The sequence below is a fragment of the Ornithorhynchus anatinus genome, chromosome 5 (genome assembly GCF_004115215.2).
Source record: "Ornithorhynchus anatinus isolate Pmale09 chromosome 5, mOrnAna1.pri.v4, whole genome shotgun sequence".
In the NCBI taxonomy this organism is placed as follows: Eukaryota; Metazoa; Chordata; class Mammalia; order Monotremata; family Ornithorhynchidae; genus Ornithorhynchus; species Ornithorhynchus anatinus.
In genome coordinates, this window is record NC_041732.1 from 60,959,812 (window position 1) to 60,984,082 (window position 24,271).

Consider the following 24,271-nt stretch of genomic DNA (forward strand, 5'->3'; position numbering starts at 1 on the left):
CTTGATTCATTTCCACGATGGTATTTTTATTTTGTTTTTAATGATTTAATATAAAGCACTTACTGTGTCCTGTGCACTGACCTAAACACTGGGAATAGCTACAAGATACTCAGGTTGGATGCATTCCATGTCCATGTCTAAGTAGATGGGGCTGCCAGTGTAAGAAGCGGAAACAGAAAAACGATGTTGCACAGTGGGAAAAGTAAAGGCCTGTGAATCAGACGATCTGGGTTCTAATTCCGCCTCCGCCACTTGCTTGCTCTATGACCTTGGGCAAGTCACTATAATTCTATTTATTTGTATTAATGCTATTGATGCCTGTCTACTTGTTTTGTTTCATTGTCTGTCTCCCCACTTTTAGACTGTGAGCCTGTTGTTGGGCAGGGATTGACGCTATCAGTTGCCGAATTGTACTTTCCAAGTGCTTAGTACAGTTCTCTGCACACAGTAAATGTTCAATAAATACGATGGAATGAATGAATGACCTTAACTTCTCTGTGTATCAATTTGTACCTAAAATGGGAATTAAGATTGGGAACTCCTTGAGGCACATGGACTGTGTTTTACCTGATTATCTTGTATCTACCCTAGAGTTTCCTGTAGTGCCTGGCACATAGCGCTTAACAAATATCTTAAAAAAGTCCCTCAGGATCCCAGTCTAAGCGGGCCTTCCAGTCTAAGTGGGGCTCCAAATCCAACCTTCAACACTGCCAGAGAACCATATTTTTGTGGCTGTAATAATAACAATAATTGTGATACTTATTAAGTGTTCACTATGTGCCAAACACTGGAATAGATCCAAGATCATCATATTCTAAGTGGGAAGGAGAACAGTTATCTAATCCCCAAATTAACAGATGAGGAAAATCAGGTGCGGAGAAGTTAAGCGACTTGTCTAGGGTTTTTTGTATTTGTTAAGCGCTTACTATGTGCAGGGCACTGTTCTAAGCGCGGGTAGATAGAGGGTAATCAGATTGTCCCACATGAGGATCACAGTCTTAATCCCCATTTTACAGATGAGGGAACTGAGGCACAGAGAAGTGAAGTGACTTGCCCACAGTCACACAGCTGCCAAGTGGCAGAGCCGGGATTCGAACCCATGACCTCTGAATCCCAAGCCTGGGCTCATTCCACTGAGCCACGCTGCTAACCAGCAGGTAACTGGCAGAGCCAGGAGTAGAACCCAGCTCTCCTGACTCCCAGGTCCATGCTCTTCTCACTCACAAATGCAGCGGTTTGAGGAGGGAAGCGAGAGCCTAGAATCTTTACTTGGCATACGGCTGGAGGGCATCGGTGAGTATTCTCTCCAAAAAGAGAGGCTGGCATGGTTGGCTCACTCTGTGTGTAGGTGTGTTTCTCCCTGTCCATCCTCATCCTCTGGAGGCTCCAAAATATTCATCTCTGTGGGTGGAGCCTCAGCTCACAGGAGTAGCAGAAAGCTGAGCCTCGTTTGATAAAACCCTCCTCATGAAGCTCTACCCATTTCCTAGGTAGAAAGTCCCAGGACACTGAGAAGCAGCATGGCCGAGTGGATAGAGCACGGGCCTGGGAGTCAGAAGGACCTGGGTTCTAAACCTGGCATGGCCACTTGTCTGCTGTGTGACCTTGAGCAAGTTACTTCACTTCTCTATGCCTCAGTTCCCTCATCTGTAAAATGGAGATTGGGACTGTGAGCCCCCTTTGGAACATAGACTGTGTCCACTCTGAGCAGTGTGGTTCAGTGGAAAGAGCCTGGGTTTGGGAGTCAGAGGTCATGGGTTCGAATCCCAGCTCTGACACTTGGCAGCTGTGTGACCGTGGGCAAGTCACTTAACTTCTCGGTGCCTCAGTTATCTCATAGTAAGATGGGGATCAAGACTATGAGCCTCACGTGGGACAATCTGATTACCTTATATCTACCCCAGCTCTTAGGACAGTGCTCTGCACATAGTAAGCACTTAACGAATACCAACGTTATTATTATTATTTCTATCTACCCCAGCGCTTAAAATAGTGCTTGATATTAAGCACTTAATAAATACCATTGTCATTATTATCATTATTATTATTATTGTAAACTCCTTGAGGGTGGGGATCATGACTACCACTCTATTGGACTGTCCCCTTTCCAACCCTAGTAACAGACTACAATACAGTCGAGCTGGTAGACAGGACCCCTATCTGCCTGGTCACCAGGAATGGATCAAAGTGCCAAGACTTGTCAGTCCTATGTTGTGAAAACCCAGAGGTTTGGTTTTTTTTGATATTTTTAATGGTTATCATTTGCTTAAACGAAAATATGCGTGAGGGAGTGACAACAAGGAGGCCCCACTAGATTGTAAACTCCTTGAAGGCAGGGATCATGTCTACTAACTCTACTGTGTTCTCCCTAGTGCTTAGTACAACACTCTGCACACTCTAAGTACCCACTTAATCATGTCAGTGGTATTTTCTGAGCACTTAGTGTGTGCAGAGCTCTGTACTAAATGCTTAGGAGAGTACAATACAACAGAATTGCTAGACACTTTCCCTGCCCACAACAAGCTTAGTCTAGAGGGGTGGCAGACACTAAAATAAATAAATACATGATTTATAAGATATAATTTATAGATTATAGATACACTGCTATAACAGACATGGCAGACAAATTTCCAGCCTAAAACAAGCTAACAGTCTAGAGGAGCAATTATAGAAAAAAAATAGAGGTCTCAAATTTTATCCTTTGGGTGGGTATCACAACACTAATGACCTCAGACCACTGACCCCCAAACACCCCACCCCCAGTTGGAGAACTAAAAGGGAAAGGCTGGAGGAATGTGGTAGGGATGTGGATTCCCAGTAAATGCTGTTGACTGGTGATCCATCAATCAATTAATCAGAGAATCAAGGGTATTGATTGAGCATTTACTATGTGCAGAGCATTGTTTTAAGTGCTTGGGAGAGTACAATACAACAGATTAGGTAGACAAATTGCCTGCCCACAATGAGCTTATAGTTTAGAGGGGAAGATAGCCATTAATATAAATTAATGATGGCTATGTATATAAGTGCTGTGGGGCTGAGGGTGGGGTGAATACTCATGTCCAAAGGGTACAGATCCACGTGCATAAATGATGCAGAAGGGAGAAGGAGTCAGGATAAAAGAGGGCTTGTTCGGGGAAGGCCTCTTGTTAATTGAAAAGAGGGAGAGGTGTACTGGAGGAAAAGACTCCTAGGCTAGGAGGACATACTGAGGAGGAGAAAGAAGATTATCGTAAAGAGTCGTCATTTCAGGAACTATCAAACAGCCGCTCAGATCCCAGCACCTCTGGGCCTTGTGGCACCCTTAGAAGTTTCCCATGAGCCCCTCTGTGAGAAATACTGATCTAGGAGGAAGCTTCATGGGTCCTGGGTCCCACAAACCTCCAGAAGTTCATCAAACAGCAGGGAACATCCTGGGAATACCAGGGAAGGTAGGAAATAAATTCAAAATTTTGATTTTTGAACAAAGTCTGTCCATCCCCGCCCCTCTCTGCGCCACCAAATACTGTTCAGCAAGAAGAGCAGACTCTGCTCCAGTGCCCCCACCCATCAGCTTATCACCAAGGACTATAGCTTGGCTCTGGAAGGGGAGGATTATGCAAATAAAAAATCAGCTTTCAAGAAAGTGGGCTAATCCAATATTATAGAGCCAGGCTGCCTGCTTTGTGGGGGCGAGGGGAAAGCCAACGAAGAGGGGGAGGGCCGTGCCGTCGGCCACCGGGAGGCTCCTCCACAAAGGCACTGAAAGCCAGAGAAGGAAAGGAAATGGGGGATGGGGATGGGTATCACGGCAAGGATGCACCGGGCATGGGGGCACGGGATTGTGGACGGCTCCTTTGGGAGCGCTGACTCACTGGGTGACTTTGAGCAGGTCATTTCCGGTGTACGGCCTCAGTTTCCCCCTCTGGATATCGGGGACTTCCCACCTCCGAGGATAATAGAACCTGCCAGTAAAATGAGTTGTGGAGCTGTAAAACTACAAACCCCCAGGGCTGCCTTTACCAGGGACAAAAGTGGCTACCGTTCTCTCCCTACTGCCCCCGGGGGAATCCAGTCACAGGGGGGCTTCCTACGGCCCCCCCCAGCATCCTGCACTCCCACCCCTCCTCTTGCCTCTACAGCATAGGCTCATTCAAATGTGTCCTTTGTTTGTGGGGGTAGTACTTGGAGGTCTGCAAATTGGTGGCCATTGTTTTCCACTCAATACCTCTTCCATGGCTGCTGTGGACTAGAAATAGTCCTGACAGGGTCAGGAAGGAAAACATGCCCTTGGAGGCAAGAAAGATGCAAGTTGGGGAGTGGGAAGGAGGGGAGAGGAAAGGAGGGGAGAGGAAAGGCAGGGCAGAAGGCCCTCCAAGTTTCCCCGGCTCCATCCTAGAGCGCTGAGCGAGGACCATGGAGCCCCCGGGGGATGTGACCAGCAGAACCGAGTAGATGAGTGGAAGGAAGAGCTCAGAAGAGGGAGAACCTGCTGGTTGCATGTTGACAGAGGTCCTGACTCGGACACGGCAGGTGTCCGATCTGGTCCTTCGTTCCCCTTTGGCTCAGAGTTTGAAAGGAGTCAACGACGATGCCAAGATTATGGGCTTGGGAGATAGGAAGGATAGACAGAGTTTCAGTGGGAAGATAAGAAGTCCTGTTTTAGAGATGTTAAGTTTGAGGAGATGGCGGGACTTCCATGTAGGGATATTTTGAAAGCAGGAGGAAATGTGAGACTGCACAGAGGGAGAGAGATCAAGTCTCGAAAAGTAGATTTGGAAATCATCTGTATAGAGTCGGTAGTTGAAGGCGTGGGAGTGAATGAGTTCTCCAAGGGAGTGGATGGAGATGGAGAAAAGAAGGGGACTCAGAATTGAACCATGAGGGACTCTCACAGTTAGGGATTGGGAAGCAGAGGAGGAGCCCGTGAAAGAGACTGAGCAGCCAGACAGATGGGAGGAGAACCAGGAGAAGAGAGTTTCAGTGAAGCTGAGGTTGGATGTTTCCAGAAGGGGGTGGTTGACCGCATCAGAGACATCTGAGAGTTCGAGGAGGATTGGGATGGGGTAGAGGCCGTTGGATTTGGCAAGAAGGAGATCATTTGTGACCTTTAAGAGGGTGATTTATGTACAGTGAAGGGGATGGAAGCCAGACTGGAGGGGCTCAAGAGAGGATTGGACGGGAGGAAACTAGAAAAGCAGGTGTAAACAACTCACTCAGTGAGTTTGGAGAGGAGTGGTAGGAGGGAGCCATAGGGTCATGAGAGGGTTTTTTAAGGATAGGGGAGAGATGAGCATGTTTGAAACCAACAGGGAAGAAGCCACTGGAGAGCAAACAGTTGAAAATGATGGTCATGAAGGGAAGAAGGGAGGGAGCAAGTGTTTTGATAAAGTTCAAAGGGATGGGGTTGGATGTGCAGATGTAGGAGGGGGATTTTGAGAGAAGGCAGATCACCTCTTGAGTTACTGCTGGGAAGGATGGGAAAGTTGCAGGAGGAGGGAGGGACTGGAGAGGAGCAGTGGAAATGTTAGGGGGAATCATGCCTGATGGTTTCAAATTTTTGAATAAAGTTGCCAGGTCACTGGGGCAAGCGATGGTGAGGGGGAAACAGGTGGTTTGAGGAGGGAATTTAATGTCCGGAACAACTGGCAAGGGCAATGGGCGTGGGAATCGACAAGGAAGGAGAAACAACTGTTCCAGGCAAAGGAGAGGTCAGAGCTACAGCATACAAGGATTAACTTGACGTAGACGAGGTCAGCCTGATACCTAGATTTCCACCAGCAGCGCTCTGCCACTCGTATACAGGAATGAAGGACATGGACTGTGGAAGTGATATAGGGCTGTGAGATAGTGGTTCAACATCGACAAGAGGGAGTGAGTCGAGTTCAGCAATAGTAATAGTAATAGTGGTGTTTGTTAAACGTTTACTATATGGCAGGTATTGTACTAAGCACTGGAGTGGATACAAGCAAATTGGATTCGACACAGTCCCTGGCTCACATGAGGCTCACAGTTCAATCCCCATTTTACAGATGAAGTAACTGAAGCACAGAGAAGTGAAGTGACATGTCCAAGGTCACAGCAGACAGGTGGCGGTGCCAGGATTAGAAACCATGATCTTCTGACTCCCAGGCCGGTGCTCTATCATGATCAAGGGAAAGTAGTTTGGGTATGGAGGCTAAATGGGTCATGATGACTAGATTGGAATTAAAAGATAAGAGATCTCTCTGGGAGAACAGGATAGATTTGTGAGGTGGTGTGTGGGAGAGAAGGCAGACGAGGAGGTTTTGGTTGGATACAGAGATTTCAACGCTGGTACAGGTAGATATTGTACAGTGACTAGAGAGGATGAGATCAAGTGTGTGTCCAAGTTGATGAGTGAGTGAGCTGAGATGAAGCAGGAGGTTAGCGGAGTTGAGGAGTGATAGAAAGTGGGTAGCCAAGGGGTCATCAGGAACATCTATGTGGATACTGAAGTCCCCAGGAATCAGTGAATGGACGGAGAGAGAAGGAACGTGAGGAAGGGATCAAAATGGTTCAAAGTGTTGGAGGTGAGGCATCAGGGGTAGTAGATAAGTTGATTTACCCAAGATCACTCAGCGAGTAGGTGGCCGAGTTGGGATTAGAACTCACTTCAGCTCTACTGACTCCCAGGCCTCTGTTCTTCTCACTAAGTCACAAGCTTCTCAACACTGAAGATTCTAAGAGATCACATTTAGAAACGAAGTGTGCTTCAGCTTCATCCAGCTAAAGTGACTTCTCCCTCCCCAGCTAACTCCTAAGGCACATTTTTTAATGATACCACATTTTTTAATGATACTTGTTAGGCACTTAATATGCATCAAACACTCTTCTAAGCACCAGGGTAGGTACAAGTTAATTAGGATGGACGCAGTACCTGTCCCACAAAGGAATCCCAATCTTAATTAATAATAATGTTGCTATTTGTTAAAGCGTTTACTATGTGCAGAGCACTATTCTAAGCGCTGGGGTAGATACAGGGTAATCAGGTTGTCCCACTTGAGGCTCACAGTTAATCCCCATTTTACGGATGAGGTAACTGAGGCCCAGAGAAGTGAAATGACTTGCCTACAGTCACACAGCTGACAAGTGGCAGAGCGGGCATTCGAACCCATGGCCTCTGACTCCCAAGCCCGGGCTCTTGCCACCGAGCCACGCTGCTTCTTGTACAGATGAGGGAACTGAGGCACAGACAAGCTGAGTGACTTCCCCATTGTCAAACAGCAGACCCGTGGCAGAGCCGGGTTTAGAACCCAGATCCTTCTGATTCCCAGGCCCACCTTCTATCCACTAGGCCACGCTGCTTCTCTACACGTGGGTGTACGTCACCAGTGTGATATTCCGCAAATACCTAAAATCAATCAGTAGTATTTACTGAGTGCTTACTGTGTGTAGAGCGCTGTACTGAGCACTTGATATCATTTCAAATGGGGAGCTACTCAATAGGGTCAAGACATACAGGCTTACCCATGCATTTGACCCTATGGCATGTCCCATCAGGCTCTCCCATCAGGCATTAAAAACCATTAAAATCCTCTTTTCTGAGCCACCCCCAAGATCCCATATTGGATAACAAGATGCCAAGGAATCCAACCTTTGAGTATTTCTGTGCAGCTGAGAAGGAAAGAGGAAGTGCGAATTCTAGAGAGGCTGATACGATAGGGGCTTTGGCGTGAAACTCGTGCTTACTCTCAGAAGGGAGCATGTTTTCACCACTCCTAAATTTAGATCAAAACCCTTTCAACAAAGGCCGTTTCCAGGACAATTGGAGCACCAGGAGTTCGCCTGTTTCTTCGGCGACACGGGAGTCCTTGATGGGTTTGTGTCTCATGTTTCTTTGACGCCCGCTGCTGGGCCACTGCATGTAACACTGCATGAAGGGAAGGGAAAGAAGAAAGTCTGCTAGGTCTTATTCGCAGATGGGGTTGTCCAGAGAGATTCCTCTTTATCTGTTCAAGTTACCCTGACACCAGTTGCTTCTGAAGTGAGCAGATGTTAAGACAAATTCAGATAGGGAGGATTACTGAACGAAAAGCTCCGTATTAAGTGCTTGAGAGAGTACACCACAATCGAGGCACCGGTTCTATGTCCTTAAGGAGCTTGCACTCTAGTTGGGGAAGTCCGACACAAAGCAATTTACAATTAGGAAGGAGAAGAGATTGAAAGATGAATTTAAATAATCAGTTCTGTAAATCACTATATTAGGAAGGATTATTGGTGAGTGTGAGTTAGAGGCCTTCCCCAACTAAGGCCTCATTTCTGCGTTGTCCCATTCCCTCCTGTGTCCCCCTTGCCTTTTATTCACCACCCCTTCAGTCCCACAGCACTTATATACATAGCCATAATTTATTCATTTATATTAATGTCCGTCTCCCCCTCAAATCCTTAAGCTCAATGTGGGCAGGGAGCGCATCTACCAACTCCGTCCTATCATACTCTCCCAAGTGCTGACTTAGTACAGTGTTCTGCACACCATAAGTGGGTCAATTTGATTGACTGATTGTGAGTGCAAAAGCCCTGAGGTGATGGTGGTTGTGAGGTGGCCCAAGAAGAGGAAAAGAAAATAATGGAATGAATCCCCAATTTATGTGCCATCTATAACCTGGAGCCATGCCAACTGTCCCTTTAATACGTCAATTTTAGTTTACCTGCAAGCCTTGTTGGGCCACACTGCTTTGGGTAGGATAGTGTCTCCTAGTGCTGCGATGCGTGGATCCAACTGGAACTAGAATCCTAGGCACTAATAGCTTTAAGCGCAACGTGAGGTGTTTCTCTCCACCCACCAGCCCTCCAGAGGCTCCTTGGGCTTGTCCCCAATGAGGCCTCCAGAAAGGTGGCCCTGTTCCCTCCATTCTGATGCAAGTGGGCAGTCAGCACCCTGCAGGGTGTTAATGGATATTTATCCCTCTTTACCTCCTCTCAGGGTCACACCTGGAGAGTTTCCAGTACTCTAGCAGTCTCGGCTATGGGAGGGAGAGTCAAGCAGGGGCAATTCCATTCCATTCCTAGCTTGGCCAGTGGCTAGAGAGTGGAAAGCAATCTGCTACAAGTCAAAACTCACCCATGCTGGGCAGCAACAGCATGGGAGAGGGTGAAGGGCAGAGATTCGAGTTCACTGCGTTGAAGGAAGCAGTGGTACACCACTTCCATATTTTTACAAAGAAAACTCTATGGATACACTACCAGAATGATTGCAGATGAAGAGCAGGCCATGCTGGGAGAGACGTGTCCGTGGTGTCGCTATGGGTCAGAAATGACTAGATGGTATAAGACAAGATCCCTCTTTGACTTCACACTTGGATTTGCTCCCTTTGTTCACCCGTCCCTTAGTCCCACAGCACTTATCTACATAGCTGAACCTTAGTAATGTATATTAATGTCTATCGTCTCCCGCTCTAGACTGTAAACTACTTGTGGGCAGAGAAGCGTCTACCCATTCTGCTATATTGTACTCCCTCAAATCATTCCTGTATCCCAGAGGCTGGGACATCCCTAGGGGAGAAATTCTAGTGGAACCATTCGAGTGGTGGCCATTTGCCTTGCCAACTTCAACAACACGAGGGAGACTGACCTGTTCACCATCAGTCAAAGGTATTTATTGGGCACTTATGTGCAGAGCACTGCTCTAAGCACTTGGGGAAGTAAAATACAGCAGAACTGGCAGGCACATTCTGTGCTTATAATGAGCTTACTGGTATTTATTGAGCACTTAATATGTTCAGAGCACTGTACTAGGTGCTTGGGAGTGTACAATCCAGTGGGATAGGTAGACACAATCCCTATTTCTCCTTAACACTATTCATATCCAGGAGACTGTAAGCTCCAGGGATCTTGTCTACCAGCTCCACGGATGCTACTCCCCCAAATACTTAATACAGTATTCCAATAAGCACTCAATAAATAGCACTGATTGACTGACTGATTTATGAACTCTTCTCTCCCCGTGCTTGCCCTCCACTACTCAGAGCTGTGTCTGAACTGTATTCCCCTCCCCAGAGGGCTCAGCACAACTTTAGCACTTAGTAAGCCCTCAGCAAACACCACAATCAATCAGTCAATCCATCGATATTCAAATTGGGCCAGTCAGGCCTGAAGAGGGCTACTATTGCAGATTCAGGATAGCAGAAGGTCAGAGAAAAGGATCAAGTCTGGGAGATTTTTTAGAAAATTCTGCAAAAGACAATCCTCAGAGTGGCTTCATCTATCGTGGGCGATTGGCTGCCTTAAGCTGATAAAGTCTCAAACAGTAGAACCTTAGAGCTAACTCACCTGCCATATCTTGCCTCAAACTCGGATATCCAGTTTTGCTTCAGGACGCAGTATAAAGCTCCAAGACCTAGTTAAATATGGCTTTCATTGCTACTAATTTTACTGGTTTTGTACCTTTATAAAAAATGCTTTTAAAGTAGCATATGACCTAAAGCTTTAAGGCCAAAGGCCGGGATTTGCCACACAAAGGATCTTAGTATGGATTTTAACCACCAGCCACTTTCTCTGGCTCCTCCAGCAAAGGCTTGGCTTCAGATCTAAGCAAATTCCCTAATAAAGCATATGCGGATCAAGATTCTCAAGCAATTCCCTATTCCAGAGGGAACGAGACATTAGCGGGAGGCACCGAGGCAATACTGGGAGTGAGGGAGGGAAGAGCCTGGGATGGGATGAAGGACATGACAACTGGCAAAATCAGACCCCAGCATTATCTTCAGAAGCTGTCAGACCCATCTAAAGGCCAGCCCTTCAGACACGGGGAAATGTTTCCTGTTGGCCAGCTTTCTCTGGTGAAACTAGTCCCCTCCCACTGTGTCTTCCATGCTTAGTCTTGGAACTTCTGAAAATGACTAATATGCAGGAGCAGAGAAGATAGTAGAGATGAAGCCTTTGGCAGCAGGATGGCAAGAGTGGGTCGGGACATGGCAGAGCTAGCTGGTCTCGGCTCTGCCCAGGTCTCTGGGACTGAGGGCTGCAGTGGCCATGCTCAAGAAGGGTGGGTTCTGGCACCTCACGGGTCACCGGGAACTTGGGGCCAAGGACTGAGGCAGTATGATCTAAAGGAAAGAGCCCCAGGGCTGGAGTCAGGGGACTGGTTTCTATTCCCGGTTCTGCCACTTGCCTTCTGCGTGACCTTGGGCAACTCACTTTTCTTGTGCCTTCATTTCCTCATCTTTGAAATGGGGATTCAATACTTGATCTCCCTCCCGCTTAGACTGTGAGCCCTGTGTGGCACAGGGACTACCCCCCATCTTGTTCTTTGTATCTCCCCCCAGCACTTAGTACAGTGCTTGACACATAATAAGCGCTTAACAAATGCCACTATTATTATTGTCATGATTATTAGCAAACTGACTAGGACAGAGCCCAGTGGAGAAAGTGAACCTGGCACGGATGGGCACCCTGCCACCACCGCCTGTTTAAAACACTGGATCCGACCTCTCTTTTGATCTGTGATCCTTCATCTCCTCAGGCTTCTTGGGCCTGAGAAGCAGCCTGGCTCAGTGGAAAGAGCCCGGGCTTGGGAGTCAGAGGTCGTGGGTTCTAATCCCGGCCCCGCCTCTTGTCAGCTGTGTGACCTTGGGTAATAATAATAATAATAATGTCGGTATTTGTTAAGCGCTTACTATGGGCAGAGCACTGTTCTAAGTGCTGGGGTAGATACAGGGTAATCAGGTTGTCCCACGTGAGGCTCACGGTTAATCCCCATTTTACAGATGAGGTAACTGAGGCACAGAGGAGTTAAGTGACTTGCCCACGGTCACACAGCTGACAAGTGGCAGATCCAGGAGTCGAACCCATGACCTCTGACTCCGAAGCCCAGGCTCTTTCCACTGAGCCACGCTCCTTCCCCTGTCGCTTAAGGGTAAGTCGCTTAACTTCCCTGTGCCTCAGGTACCTCATCGTAAAATGGGGATTATGACTGTCTCCCCTTAAGTGATACATCCTGATAATCTTGTATAATATTGGTATTTGTTAAGCGCTTATGATGTGCAGAGCACTGTTCTAAGCGCTGGGGTAGATACAGGGTAATCAGGTTGTCCCACGTGGGCCCACACTTAATCCCCAGTTTATAGATGAGGTAACTGAGGCACAGAGAAGTGAAGTGACTTGCCCACAGTCACACAGGTGACAAGTGGCAGAGCCGGGATTCAAACTCATGACCTCTGACTCCCAAGCCCGTGCTCTTTCCACTGAGCTACGTATCTACCCCCAGCAGTTGGAACTGTGCATGGCCAGTAGTAAGCGCTTAACAAATCCCATCATTATTATCTCCACTTAAATGACTTGCCATCCCTTCAACTCAGTGTTTCTAAAGCCGAACTCGTTAGCTTTCCCTACAAGCCCACTCCTCCCACTAACTCTCCCATCTCATTCAACACTGCCGCCATCTTCCCCATCCCAACCTCGGTGTTGTCCTCAACGTTCCTGTTCAGTCTTCTGCCAAAGTCCGCTAGTCTTCTGCACCTCTCCCCAATCTGCCCATAACTGTTCTCATCCTCGTACAAGCTCCGATCCTGCCATAGTCTACTGCTTTACCACTAATGATATTTGTTATACGCTTACTGTGTTCTAGGCACTGTAGTGAATGCAGGGGTAGATACAAGGTCAAAAGGTTGGACACAATCCCTGTTCCACTTAGGGCTCACAGTCTTAATCCCCATTTTACAGATGAGGATACTGAGTCCCAGAGAAGTTAAGTGACTTACCCAAGGTCACACGGTAGGCAAGTGGCAGAGCCGGGATTCGAATCCAAGTCCTTTGATTGAAGGAAGCCTGCGGTAAATGCTGCTAAACTTCTACTACTATCAGGGAGTCTACAAGTCATCTACAAATAGTTGCAGTGAAGTAGAAAAGAAGTAGAGAAGCAGCATGGCTTAGGGAGAAAGAGCACTGTTAGAGCATAGACAGAGAGCAGACCTGGGAGTCAGAAGGACTTGGGTTCTATTCCCGCCTCCCCAACTTGTCATTTCACTTCTCTGGGTCTCTGTCACCTCATCTGTAAAATGGGACTTAAGAGCATGAGCCCCATGTGGAACGGGGACTGTATCTAACCTGATTAACTTGCATCTAGCCCAACACTTAGAACTGTGCTTGGCTCATAATGAGCACTTAATAAATGTTATCATTAGTAGTAGTACAACTACTATTCATTCATTCATTCAATAGTATTTATTGAGCGCTTACTATGTGCAGAGCACTGTACTAAGCGCTTGGGATGAACAAGTCGGCAACAGATAGAGACAGTCCCTGCCGTTTGATGGGCTTACGGTCTAATCGGGGGAGACGGACGGACGAGAACGACGGCGATAGAGTCAAGGGGAAGAACATCTCGTAAAAACAATGGCAACTAAATAGAATCAAGGCGATGTACAATTCATTAACAAAATAAATAGGGTAATGGAAATATATACAGTTGAGTGGACGAGTACAGTGCTGTGGGGAGGGGAAGGGAGAGGTGGAGGAGCAGAGGGAAAGGGGGAAAAGAGGGTTTAGCTGCGGAGAGGTAAAGAGGGGGTGGCAGAGGGAGTAGAGGGAGAAGAGGAGCTCAGTCTGGGAAGGTCTCTTGGAGGAGGTGAGTTTTAAGTAGGGTTTTGAAGAGGGGAAGAGAATCAGTTTGGCGGAGGTGAGGAGGGAGGGCGTTCCGGGACTGCGGGAGGACGTGGCCCGGGGGTCGACGGCGGGATAGGCGAGACCGAGGGACGGTGAAGAGGTGGGCGGAGGAGGAGCGGAGCGTGCGGGGTGGGCGGTAGAAAGAGAGAAGGGAGGAGAGGTAGGAAGGGGCGAGGTGATGGAGAGCCTTGAAGCCTAGAGTGAGGAGTTTTGTTTGGAGCGGAGGTTGATAGGCAACCACTGGAGTTGCTTAAGAAGGGGAGTGACATGTCCAGATCGTTTCTGCAGGACTATTGGATCCGGGTGGACATTTTTGGTACATGTCCTTGATAATGGAGCCCTGCAGGGGATGCTAAAATCTGGTAATAGAAGAAGGATCAGAAAACTGGAGAGGAGAGACACGGTAATAGCAAATTTCCTCCCTCCCTTCCCCATCCCCATCTTCTATTATTCTAAATTGAGCCGAAGATGCATTTTGTAATCTTTTCTCCTAACAGAGGAGTTGAAGGAGTTGAAGCTCCTTTCCACAGAATAATTTTACTTTGTTTTTTTACTGATCTAAAGTGGGCAGTGGGGGGGAGGAAGAGTAGGGGGAGACGAAGTCTCAGACACGGGTTTGTACACCCTTTCCGTCGATCCTCTAGACTGTGAGCTCTTCTTCTTGACTGTGGGCTCATTATGGGTAGGGGACTAGTCCTCTAATTCTATGGTATTAATAATAATAATGTTGGGGTTTGTTAAGCGCTTATTCTGTGCAGAGCACTGTTCTAAGCGCTGGGGTAGATACAGGGTACCACGTGAGGCTCACAGTCTTCATCCCCATTTTGCGGATGAGGTAAGTGAGGCACAGAGAAGTTGAGTGACTTGTCCACAGTCACACAGCTTGACAAGTGGCAGAGCTGGGTTTCAAACCCATGACCTCTGACTCCCAAGCCCGGGCTCTTTTCCACTGAGCCATGCTGCTTCCCTGTTCTCTCCCAAACACTTAGTGTAGTGCTCTGCACATAATAAGCGCTCAGTAAGTGCCACCGATTGATCTTTCTCAGACGTTTCTCACAGCAGGGCAAGGTGGGGAAGAGCTCCCCGTAATGCACTGCTCTCTCTCATTCCTGATGTAAAACAGCTATATTCTGTTAACGCCAAGATTTTGTATCCCTCCTTTATGTCTCTAACTTGCATTTATCCTCCAATCATCCCTTTCTCAAGAGGAAAGACGGGTATTATCCCCACCACACAGATGACGAGCCCAAGGCCCAGAGAGATTCAGGTGACCTGTCTCAGATCTACCAGCAGGCCCGAGGTAGGATTAGAACCCAGATCTCTTAGCTACCAGACTTCAGCTCTTTCCACCAGGCCTCACCCTGAGCCAGGGATTGATTCTAAATGAAGTGAAACCGAAGACCGCTTCTCAACAAGCCCCAGAATCTAAACTGCTCCTCGGTCATCTGGTGGAGTTTCCTGGGAAGCTTCTACTTCCTAATAAAATAACACGTAGACAGCAAGGCTCAGGTAGCCAGCAGAGATAGACATCCTTTGATTGTGAGCCCCATGTGGGATAGAGACCGCATCTAACCTGATTAATTTGTATCTCTAGGCTGTAAACTCACTGTGAGCAAGGAAGTATGTTTTATTGTAGTCACCCAAGCATTTAGTTCAGTCCTCTGCGCTCAGTAAGTGCTCAATAAATGTTGCGGCCGCTGATGATCTAACTCAGCGTTTAGACCGGTGTTTGGCCAAAATACCGTGATTATCACGTGACTTCAGAGACCCACAGGAATGCTATGGGCATACGATAACCCAGCTAGGTAGTGGCTGTCTAAGGTTAAAGCAGCACGGCCTAGTGGAAAGAGCACAGGCCTGGGAGTCAGAGTACCTGGGTTCTAATCCCAACTCTGCCCCTTGTCTACATTATGACTTTGGGCAAATCTCTTAACTTCCCTGGGCCTCAGTTTCCTCCTCTGTAAAATGGGGATTCAGTACTCGTTCTCCCTCCCTCCTTGACTGTGAACCCCATGTGGGGCAGGGATGGTGTCTGAGCTGATTATCTTGTATCTAGCTCGGCCTTTAGTACAGTGTTTGGCACATAGTAAATGCTCAACAAATAGCACAGCTATCATTAAGTTTCAAGATTTAGACCTGGAGATTCTGATCCAGGACAGTGGGGTCTCTTCCCAGCTGCTGCCCAAAACTCTCTGCTCCACTCTGACCCACTCCTCCTCTCCTCTCCCAGAAAAATATAGAAATTCATTTTGGCCCCATGGTCTGAAACCAGCCTGGGAAACACACTTGCAAGAAAGACGTCTCATCTCTTTGGGCACCATTCCCCTCTATCATCCAGTAGTGGTGCTGATGCTGAAGATCAAGGGGCTGACTGACAGAGGTCTAGGAGGGAGATGGAAAATTCCAGATGGACTTTCACTGGCTCTAAACTGAGAAGACCCTCAACAGAAACTGGCAGATCAATCAATCAAGGTCATTTAATGAGCACTTACTGTGTGCAGAGCACGATACTAAGCACATGGGAGAATACATTAATAATAATAGTAATAATGTTGGCATTTGTTAAGTGCTTACTATGTGCCGAGCACTGTTCTAAGCACTGGGGGAGATACAGGGTAATCAGGTTGTCCCACGTGAGGCTCACAGTTAATCCCCATTTTACAGATGAGAGAACTGAGGCACAGAGAAGTTAAGTGACTTGCCCACAGTCACACAGCTGACAAGCGGCAGAGCGGGGAGTCGAACTCCTGACCTCTGACTCCGAAGCCCAGGCTCTTTTCCACTGAGCCACGCTGCTTCCCCTGCTGCTTCCCATGCTGCTACATTCCAAAAGATCAATCAGTGGTATATATTGAGCACTTACTGTGTGTAAAGTACTGTACTGAGAGCCAAGGAGAGTACAATAGACACATTCCCTGGCCACAGTGAGCTTATCATCTTGAAGGAACAGATCACAGAGTTAAGTGATGTGTCAGATTCCTCCACCCCAGGGAAAGTCAATTCAATTCTCCCAAGGTAGGGGACCTTGGCTTCTTCCCTCTGTTTCTCCATCAGCGGATCCTTGGGGATAAGATTCGGCACTCGAGTCCTCCCATACAAGTTATTTATTTACATATTCGCCTCATGATTCAATCATTTTTTCATCATTTGTTTCACTGTTTCTTCCTATGTTTGAACTGCTAACTGCTTGTTCTTTCTCCAGCTTTTGCTATCTGAAAATCGCTTTGATGCATCTCCTCCATTGGAATGCAAGCTCCTAGTGGGAAAGGGTTGTGTTTGCTACCAGAAGTAACATGACCTTGGTGGAAAAGGGGGGAATAAGCTCAAAAGATGGGGGCTATAGACACTGGGTCCTGCATGACCCCAGTCGGGTTTTAGAATAATAATAATATTGGTATTTAAGCGCTTATTATGTGCACACTACTGTTCTAAGCGCTGGGGGATGCAGGGTAATCAGGTTGTCCCACGTGAGGGTCACGGTTTTAATCCCCATTTGACAGATGAGGTAACTGAGGCACAGAGAAGTGAAGTGGCTTGCCCACAGTCACACAGCTGACAAGTGGCAGAGCCAGGATTCCAACCCACGACCTCTGACTCCCGGACAGAAGTCCAAGTGTGAAAAGAAGATTGTATGGTGGAAAGCCAGGAATGTAGATGAGATGTAAGGTGGAAGGCCACGTATAAGATGGAAAGCTAGGCCTGCAAAATAGGCAGAGGACAGCGGCTGTGGAAGAGAATACTGATCACTGGAAGAAAACAAATCTGATTCAGGAAGCACAGAAGAGTACCTCACAAGCCTCTAATTGAAACCAGATGAGATAAGGAGATGGGACTCACGCAGAAAGGGCAAAGATCAACCCTACTATGGAATGTGTTATATTGTTATAGTTTACTCTCCCAAGTACTTAATATTGAGCACAGTAAGTGCCCAACAAATACAATTGACTGACTAGGGAGGTAGTGGTTGGGGGCACCGGGCCATCCTCGAAGTTACCTGCCTCTCTGCGCTCCTGTTTCTTTGAGAAGACAAGGACACTTCTTGGAAGAAACTGCGTCACGCCATGCTGTCAGGGAAGGGGCTACTAAGGTTAGGAGTGTACAGATAGCAAAATCATTCAACGCGTTGAGTCTGCTGACAGGTGGGTTAGTTGATGGAGCAGCTCCCTTCAGGGAGCATCCACTGAAAGTGGGGATGCACAGCAATGAAGTTTATTCTTCTGGCAAATATGGGGCTCATGAACTTTCCCATGGAGGATCTGTTACGGGAGCTCTCGGCCAACGGGGAGAGATTTTCCCACAAGAGGGCCTACCGACTCTACTGCAATTGTTCTCTCTCAAGAGCTTAACAGAATACTCTGCACACAGAAAGACAGATGCAAATCGGGGACTTCCCCAAGGTCGCACGGCAGACATGTGACAAAGCAGGGGTTAGAATCCAGGTCCATCTGATTCCCAGGCCCATGCTGCCCTTCTCTGCCAGGGTTCAGTGTGGTTGACTGAGGAGAAGTTGTTTTCGGGCTGGGTTCAGTATGGTTTGCCCAGAAATTTCAGCCTCGTGAGTGGGAGAACTCTGGGGTGGGCCTGCTTGGGAGTTGTTGTTTTTTCCTTTAATAGCATTTCTTTAGTGCTTCCTGTATGTCAAGCACTGTTTCAAACGCTGGGGAAGATACGCGTTAATCAGGTCGTACACAGTCCCTGTCCCACGTGAGGCTCACAGTCTAAGTAGGAGGCAGAACAGGTAATCAATTTCCATTTTACAGATGAAGACACTGAGGTCCAGAAAAGCCGAAGGCCAAGGTCACACAGAAGACAAGTGGTGGAGTCGAGTTTAGAACCCAGGTCCTCTGACGCCCAGGCCCGTGAACGTTCCATTAGACCACACTGCTTAAACTCTGGAAAACCACCCTTTGGCTGTGGTTATCACGCATGAGCAGAGCGACAGCCAACTGGGGCAAAGGGTACCCGCAAAGGTAGTCGGGCTTGTCCTTGCTACCTCAGAAGGGCGAGTAATAGTAGTAGAAATGAAATTCATTAAGCAGCTATTGGGCATTGTACTAACCTCTTGGGAGAAACAACAGAACCCCAAGACACAGTCCTGCCTACAAGAAGCTTATGCTCTAATGGGAAAACAGATGAAAATTCATAAGCAGTGGAGGAATTGGGGAAGAAGATGATGTGGGAAGCCTGGGGGGGGGTGGTGACAGGGTGAATTCCACCCCCCAACACTGCCTGCCACCCAACCCACACACACCCTCGCCCTGGAGAGGAGAGTTAGTGGCTTCCCTTTCTCCCATTTGTGCATCTGCTGGCTGGACTGTGCCACTTCCACCCTCCTGACTTACTGCCGTCAGGTGAAATGGGGCCCGGCCCGATGCCTCTCCCTGTTCCCCTCTCTTCTGAGACCAAAGTTGCTTGGGCTGGTGATTCGTTGAACGGGGAGGTCCAGGCTGGTCAAATGGCTTCGGTATGGATCACAGTCCTGAAGGCAGGCCACGATACGGTAGGTTGGGCTTGGGGAAAGGGATGGTTCCCCCAGTCCCAGTAGGGAGGCAGCTGGAGTATCCGCCAACTCAACTGTTTTATACTCTCCCAAGCACTACAGAGTTCCTCACCTAGTTAACCCTCAATAAATACAGCTGATTGATCGGTGGGTGCCCCCACACAGACACGAACCATCACACACGCCTGTAACATCTCCAAGGTTCCAGTGGGTCCACAGCTTCTGGTTCATAGTCCTGCTCTGCCCAGAGAGCTTGAAAAGACACTACCTGCTGTGAGAACCGCAGGGCTTCCAACTCCGGCCCAAAATTCCGCCACCATGAACAGCAAGGGGAAGGGCCCGGGGCTTAATGCAGCATCTGAACCAGTCAATTCCCAGGGATGATCGAAAGAGGGAGGGGCAAGCAGGACAGAGGGGAGATGACATGAATGTGGAATACATCTCCAGTGGTTATTTGATCCTCTCTCCTGCCCGGGACATGGTTCCCAATCAATCGGTCATATTCACTGAGCAGTTACTCTGTGCGGAGCACTTTACTAAGTCCTTGGAAGAGTACAATAAAACAGAGTTGGTAGACACGTTCCCTGCCCACAACAAGCTTTCAGTGTTATTCACTGAGCACTTACTCTGTGCGGAGCACTTAAGTTCTTGGAAGAGTACAATAAAACAGAGTTGGTAGACATGTTCCCCGCCCACGACAAGCTTTCGGTCTGGAGGGGGACAATATAATATGATCACTTATATAAATGAATAAATTACAGATATGTACAAAAGCACTGTGAGGCTGAGGAAGGCACTGAGCCACTCTCCAGGTCCTAGACACTCAGCCCACAGCTTTCTCTTGCTAAGATCCTGGGAATACAGTCTGATCTCCTACAAATTGCTTTCGTCCCTAGACACCGGAAGGGCTGCTCTATTTGGCTACACACTCCCCTGTGCAGAGAGGGCTTAGGAAATGGGATCTGTTCGGTGGCATCCAATGTGACCAGTAATCCTCTTCCTCTCCTCTCCCGCTGAGATTCAGAGGGTCTCAGGGCCCTTAGAAAGGGACTAGCTGGGCTCTAGGCTCGATTCTGGGTAGCCAGCCCCAGCTCAGGGCCGCTAGTGTAGGCAATGATTGCACAAAAGCACATCAAATAGCGCGATGCATGTGGGGATGGATGAGCATTACGTCGGGCTTGCAGATAGCTTTGTGGAATAATAATGTTGGTATTTGTTAAGCGCTTACTATGTGCAGAGCACTGCTCTAAGCGCTGGGGTAGACACAGGGGAATCAGGTTGTCCCACGTGGGGCTCACAGTCTTAATCCCCATTTTACAGATGAGGTAACTGAGGCAAAGAGAAGTTAAGTGACTTGCCCACAGTCACACAGCTGACAAGTGGCAGAGCAGGGATTCGAACCCATGATCTCTGACTCCAAAGCCCAAGCTCTTTCCATTGAGCCATGAGCCATTTGGGAGAAGACCGTCGAGTTCACCTGAGTCAGTTTAAATGTTCAGGGGGGACACCTAACCACCTAAATTGTTCCAGCACCTTTATGTTCTCTTCCCAGGGTCGTGTGAACTTGGGTGCCATACCTGGGCTTGGAGGCAGGAGTTGAGGCAGAGAGGGACTGTGTGCTGATGAATCAGACCACAAAGTTTCCAGTCATAGCCGATCTGAACAGGGCAGACCTGCTTTAAATTGGACTGTCTGAACTACAAGTGGAAGATTGGGCACCCTATAACCACCACCAGCCTCTCTCCTGTTTCCAAGGTCCCTGGCTACCAGTATTATCTGAGACCTGGGGCCGGGAAATACTAGCAGCTCCCTCACGCACTCAGACTCCTCCATCCCTTCTAAGAAAAGCACCGTTGAACTGTTGCATTCCCTCCCATCATGGAGGATCACTGCTCCCAGTTTGCTTTCACATACTCTTGGACTCTGTCGCTGCTGAGACTTTGAGCCTATTTTGTATATTTGTTTGCATGTGTTTTAATGTTTCATAACTCCGGATGTGCCTGTCTCTAATTTCTCCCCACTTACATATTTAGATTGTGACAGGGGATAGTGTCTAATTCCCACTTGGGTATTTTCTTCCCAGAAATGAGTACTCTGTGTGCTCTGCACACAGTAAGTTCCTAATAAATACTCTACTACTATTATGGATCACTGAAATATCTTATTGCAATTTGATCAATCAACCGAGTACCCCTACTCGATTAGACCGTAAGCCCGTCAAACGGCAGGGACTGTCTCTATCTGTTGCCGACTTGTTCACCCCAAGCGCTTAGTACAGTGCTCTGCATATAGTAAGCGCTCAATAAATACTATTGAATGAATATTCAATGTACTACACACTTGGGAGTCTACAACAGAAGCAGGGTCCATGTTCATCTCCCAGAGACATAGCACAGCTCAGTGGAAAGAGCACGGACTTGGGAGTCAGAGGTCGTGGGTTCTAATCCTGGCTCCGCCACTTGCCAGCTGTGTGACTTTGGGCAAGTCACTTCACGTCTCTGGGCCTCAGTAACCTCATCTGTAAAATGAGGAGTAAGACTGTGAGCCCCACGTGGGACAACCTGATCACCTTGTATCCCCCCAGTGCTTAGAACAGTGCTTTGCACATAATAAGTGCTTAACAAATACCACCATCATCATTATTATTATGTTTCCTGCCTGCCCTTGGGAGGCTTCCAGTTTAATGGGGAAGAGATACAGACAAAAATGATTTATCAATAGAGGGAACAGGTGGAAGAACAAGGTTAGACGAGAAAGTGATACCTTTTTTAAAAATATGGAATGTGTTAAGGACTTACTTTATGCCAGGCACTGTATTTAGCACTGGGGTAGATACACATAAATCAGGTGGGACACGGTCCATGTCCCACATGGGCTCACAGTCTTAATTCCCATTTTGCAGATGAGGTAACTGAGGCATACAGCAGACAAGTGGCGGAGCTGGGATTAGAACCCGGGTCCTTCTGACTCCCAGGCCCATGGTCTATCAACTAGGTCACCCAGCTATTTGACTGTCAAGATGAAGTAGCTATAACTAAATTCATAAATTTGCAGGCTACATTCCCGTTCCTGTTTCCTGCGCAACTGTGTTTGAAGAAACCGGGGAAGTTTCCAGAAACCCAGAGAACCCTAGACCATCCCAACACCAGAGAAAAAGATAAAATTGCCACTCCAGAGCCCGAGTTGGGCTTCACACAAAAGCTCGGGGGATTCTGAAGAGAGGTTTGGATGCCTCCTCACAGTAAGGCTAATGAAGCATCCAAAAAGGTGGAGAAGAGGGTAATTGCCAAGATAGTGAGTCTGGGGGTGAGTATTAGAAGACAAGGAGAAGGTAATTAGGTTTTGGTCCTATTAGGAGAAAGGAAATGAAGACTTGGAGGTGATTGCAATTCTGGGAGATGACAAGTGGAGAGAGTCCACACAGGGTTGCCAAGCTGGGAACGAGGAGAGAACGACCCCGAACAAGAAGGAGCTGAGTCCCAAGACCCTGAAAGGGACAACATGGAGCACGGAGAGCACGAGAAACAGACAGCAGGTTTCTGGGACTATGAGAGAAGTTGTCTCTGGATAGGAAGTGTGGGTGAGGGAGCCTGTGGAGCTCAGTGAGTGAAGGCTCACTGCTCTCCAGGCACTGTTATGACTGCAGGGGCTCCTGCCAGCATAGACTATTGCCCGGAGGAGCTGCTGGAAATAGCATTCTGGACTCTTTTAAGTGGAAATGAGGCCCAGCTGCTCTGACCTGAGAAACTCCCTTGCAGTAACTGTGTCTCACTGCAGAGTGGGAGATAGGGAAGGTGGGAGGTGGGGGTGAAGGAGGCTGGGTGAGGGCTGGGGCTCGAGGAGGAGGTGTGCAGGGGGGAGAGTCCTGGGGTCAGGAGGAGGTCTGGGCTCAGGGTGAGGCCTGGGTTTGAAGTGCGTCCTGGGATTGGAGGCCTGGAGTCAGGTGGAGGGAGATCCTGAGTTTGAGGTGGAAATTGGGGTTGAAGAGTAGGCTAGGGTCAGGGTGAGACCTGAGGATGGGGTGAGGCATCTGTTGGGGGTGAGGCCTAGGGTCAGAGTTAGGCCCGGGATTGAGGGTTATCTGCAGTTGATGTGTTTTGCGGGGGGTGGCGTGGAGGAGAGATAGGGAGAGGTCTGAGTTTGAGGTGGGACCTGGGGTTGGAATGTAGCCTCAGTCAGGGGGAGACCTGAGGTCAGCAAGAGGTCTGGGGACGGGGTGAGGCCTGGGATCAGGGTGAGTCCCGCAGTCGTGGTGTGGTCTGGAGAGGGATGAGGTTTCGGGTTGGGGAGAGGCCAGGGGTCAGAGTGAGAGGGGTCTGTCCCAATCAGTGATTGCAGGGGAAGAGGGAAAGACAAGAGGTTTCATCGTGAGGTGTCTTGTGAGTCTGGAGCTAATTAATGTCCTTCATCTTGATTGCTCTCAGTTTCTCCCTCTGGAAAATGGGAATAACCAGACCCTCTGACTGCTGAAGGGTTGATAAACCTAGGCTGGGGACAGATGAGGATGTCTCAGGGGCTCTACCTGCTCCCTGTAAAGCAGAGTCCAGCCCCGGTGCCTGAGCAGGATTTGAACCCAGGACCTTCTGACTCCCAGTATATGCACTAACCACTCGACCACGCTACTCTTAACACCACCACTAGTAATGATAACCGCAACAACTAAATGATAACCACAACAACTGTAGCATTTGTTAAGCACTTACTATATGCCAAACATTGTCCTTTGCACTAGGGATGAGGGAAACAGTTAAAGTCTAAGTAATCGGTCAATTAATGATATTTATTGATGGCTTGCTTAGCCTGAGGACTGTACTAAGTGCTTGGGAGAGTACAGTACAGCAGAGTTCATAGGTGCCATCCCTGCCCACAAGAAGTTTACAATCTCTGGGGGAAGACAGACATAAAAATGAATTACAGAAAGGGGAAATAGAGTATAAAGGTATGTCCATAAGTAGGGGTGAATATCAAAGTTTTTAAGGGGTATACAGTCAAATGCACAGGTGACACTGGGGAAGGGCAGCAAAGAGAAATAAGGGCTCAGTCTGGGAAGGCCTCTCGGAGGAGACGTGATCTGGGAGGGTTTCGAAGGTGGGAAGAGCGGTGGTATTTTGGATAGGAAGGGGGAGCGAATTCCAGGCCAGGGGAAGCATGTGGGCAATGGGTCAGTGG

General features: G+C 48.1%; 1 protein-coding gene and 1 non-coding gene across 4 annotated transcripts in view; one reads left to right on the forward strand and one right to left on the reverse strand.

Annotated features, from left to right (window-relative positions):
* IGSF21 (immunoglobin superfamily member 21) overlaps positions 1 to 24,271 on the reverse strand; it is a 404,504-nt gene that overhangs the window by 219,177 nt on the left and 161,056 nt on the right. The gene's annotated exons all lie outside the window — the stretch shown is intronic.
* LOC114812515 lies at positions 8,914 to 9,051 on the forward strand. Its single transcript, XR_003760166.1, has one exon. It is a non-coding gene; the product is annotated as a small nucleolar RNA SNORA7 (small nucleolar RNA).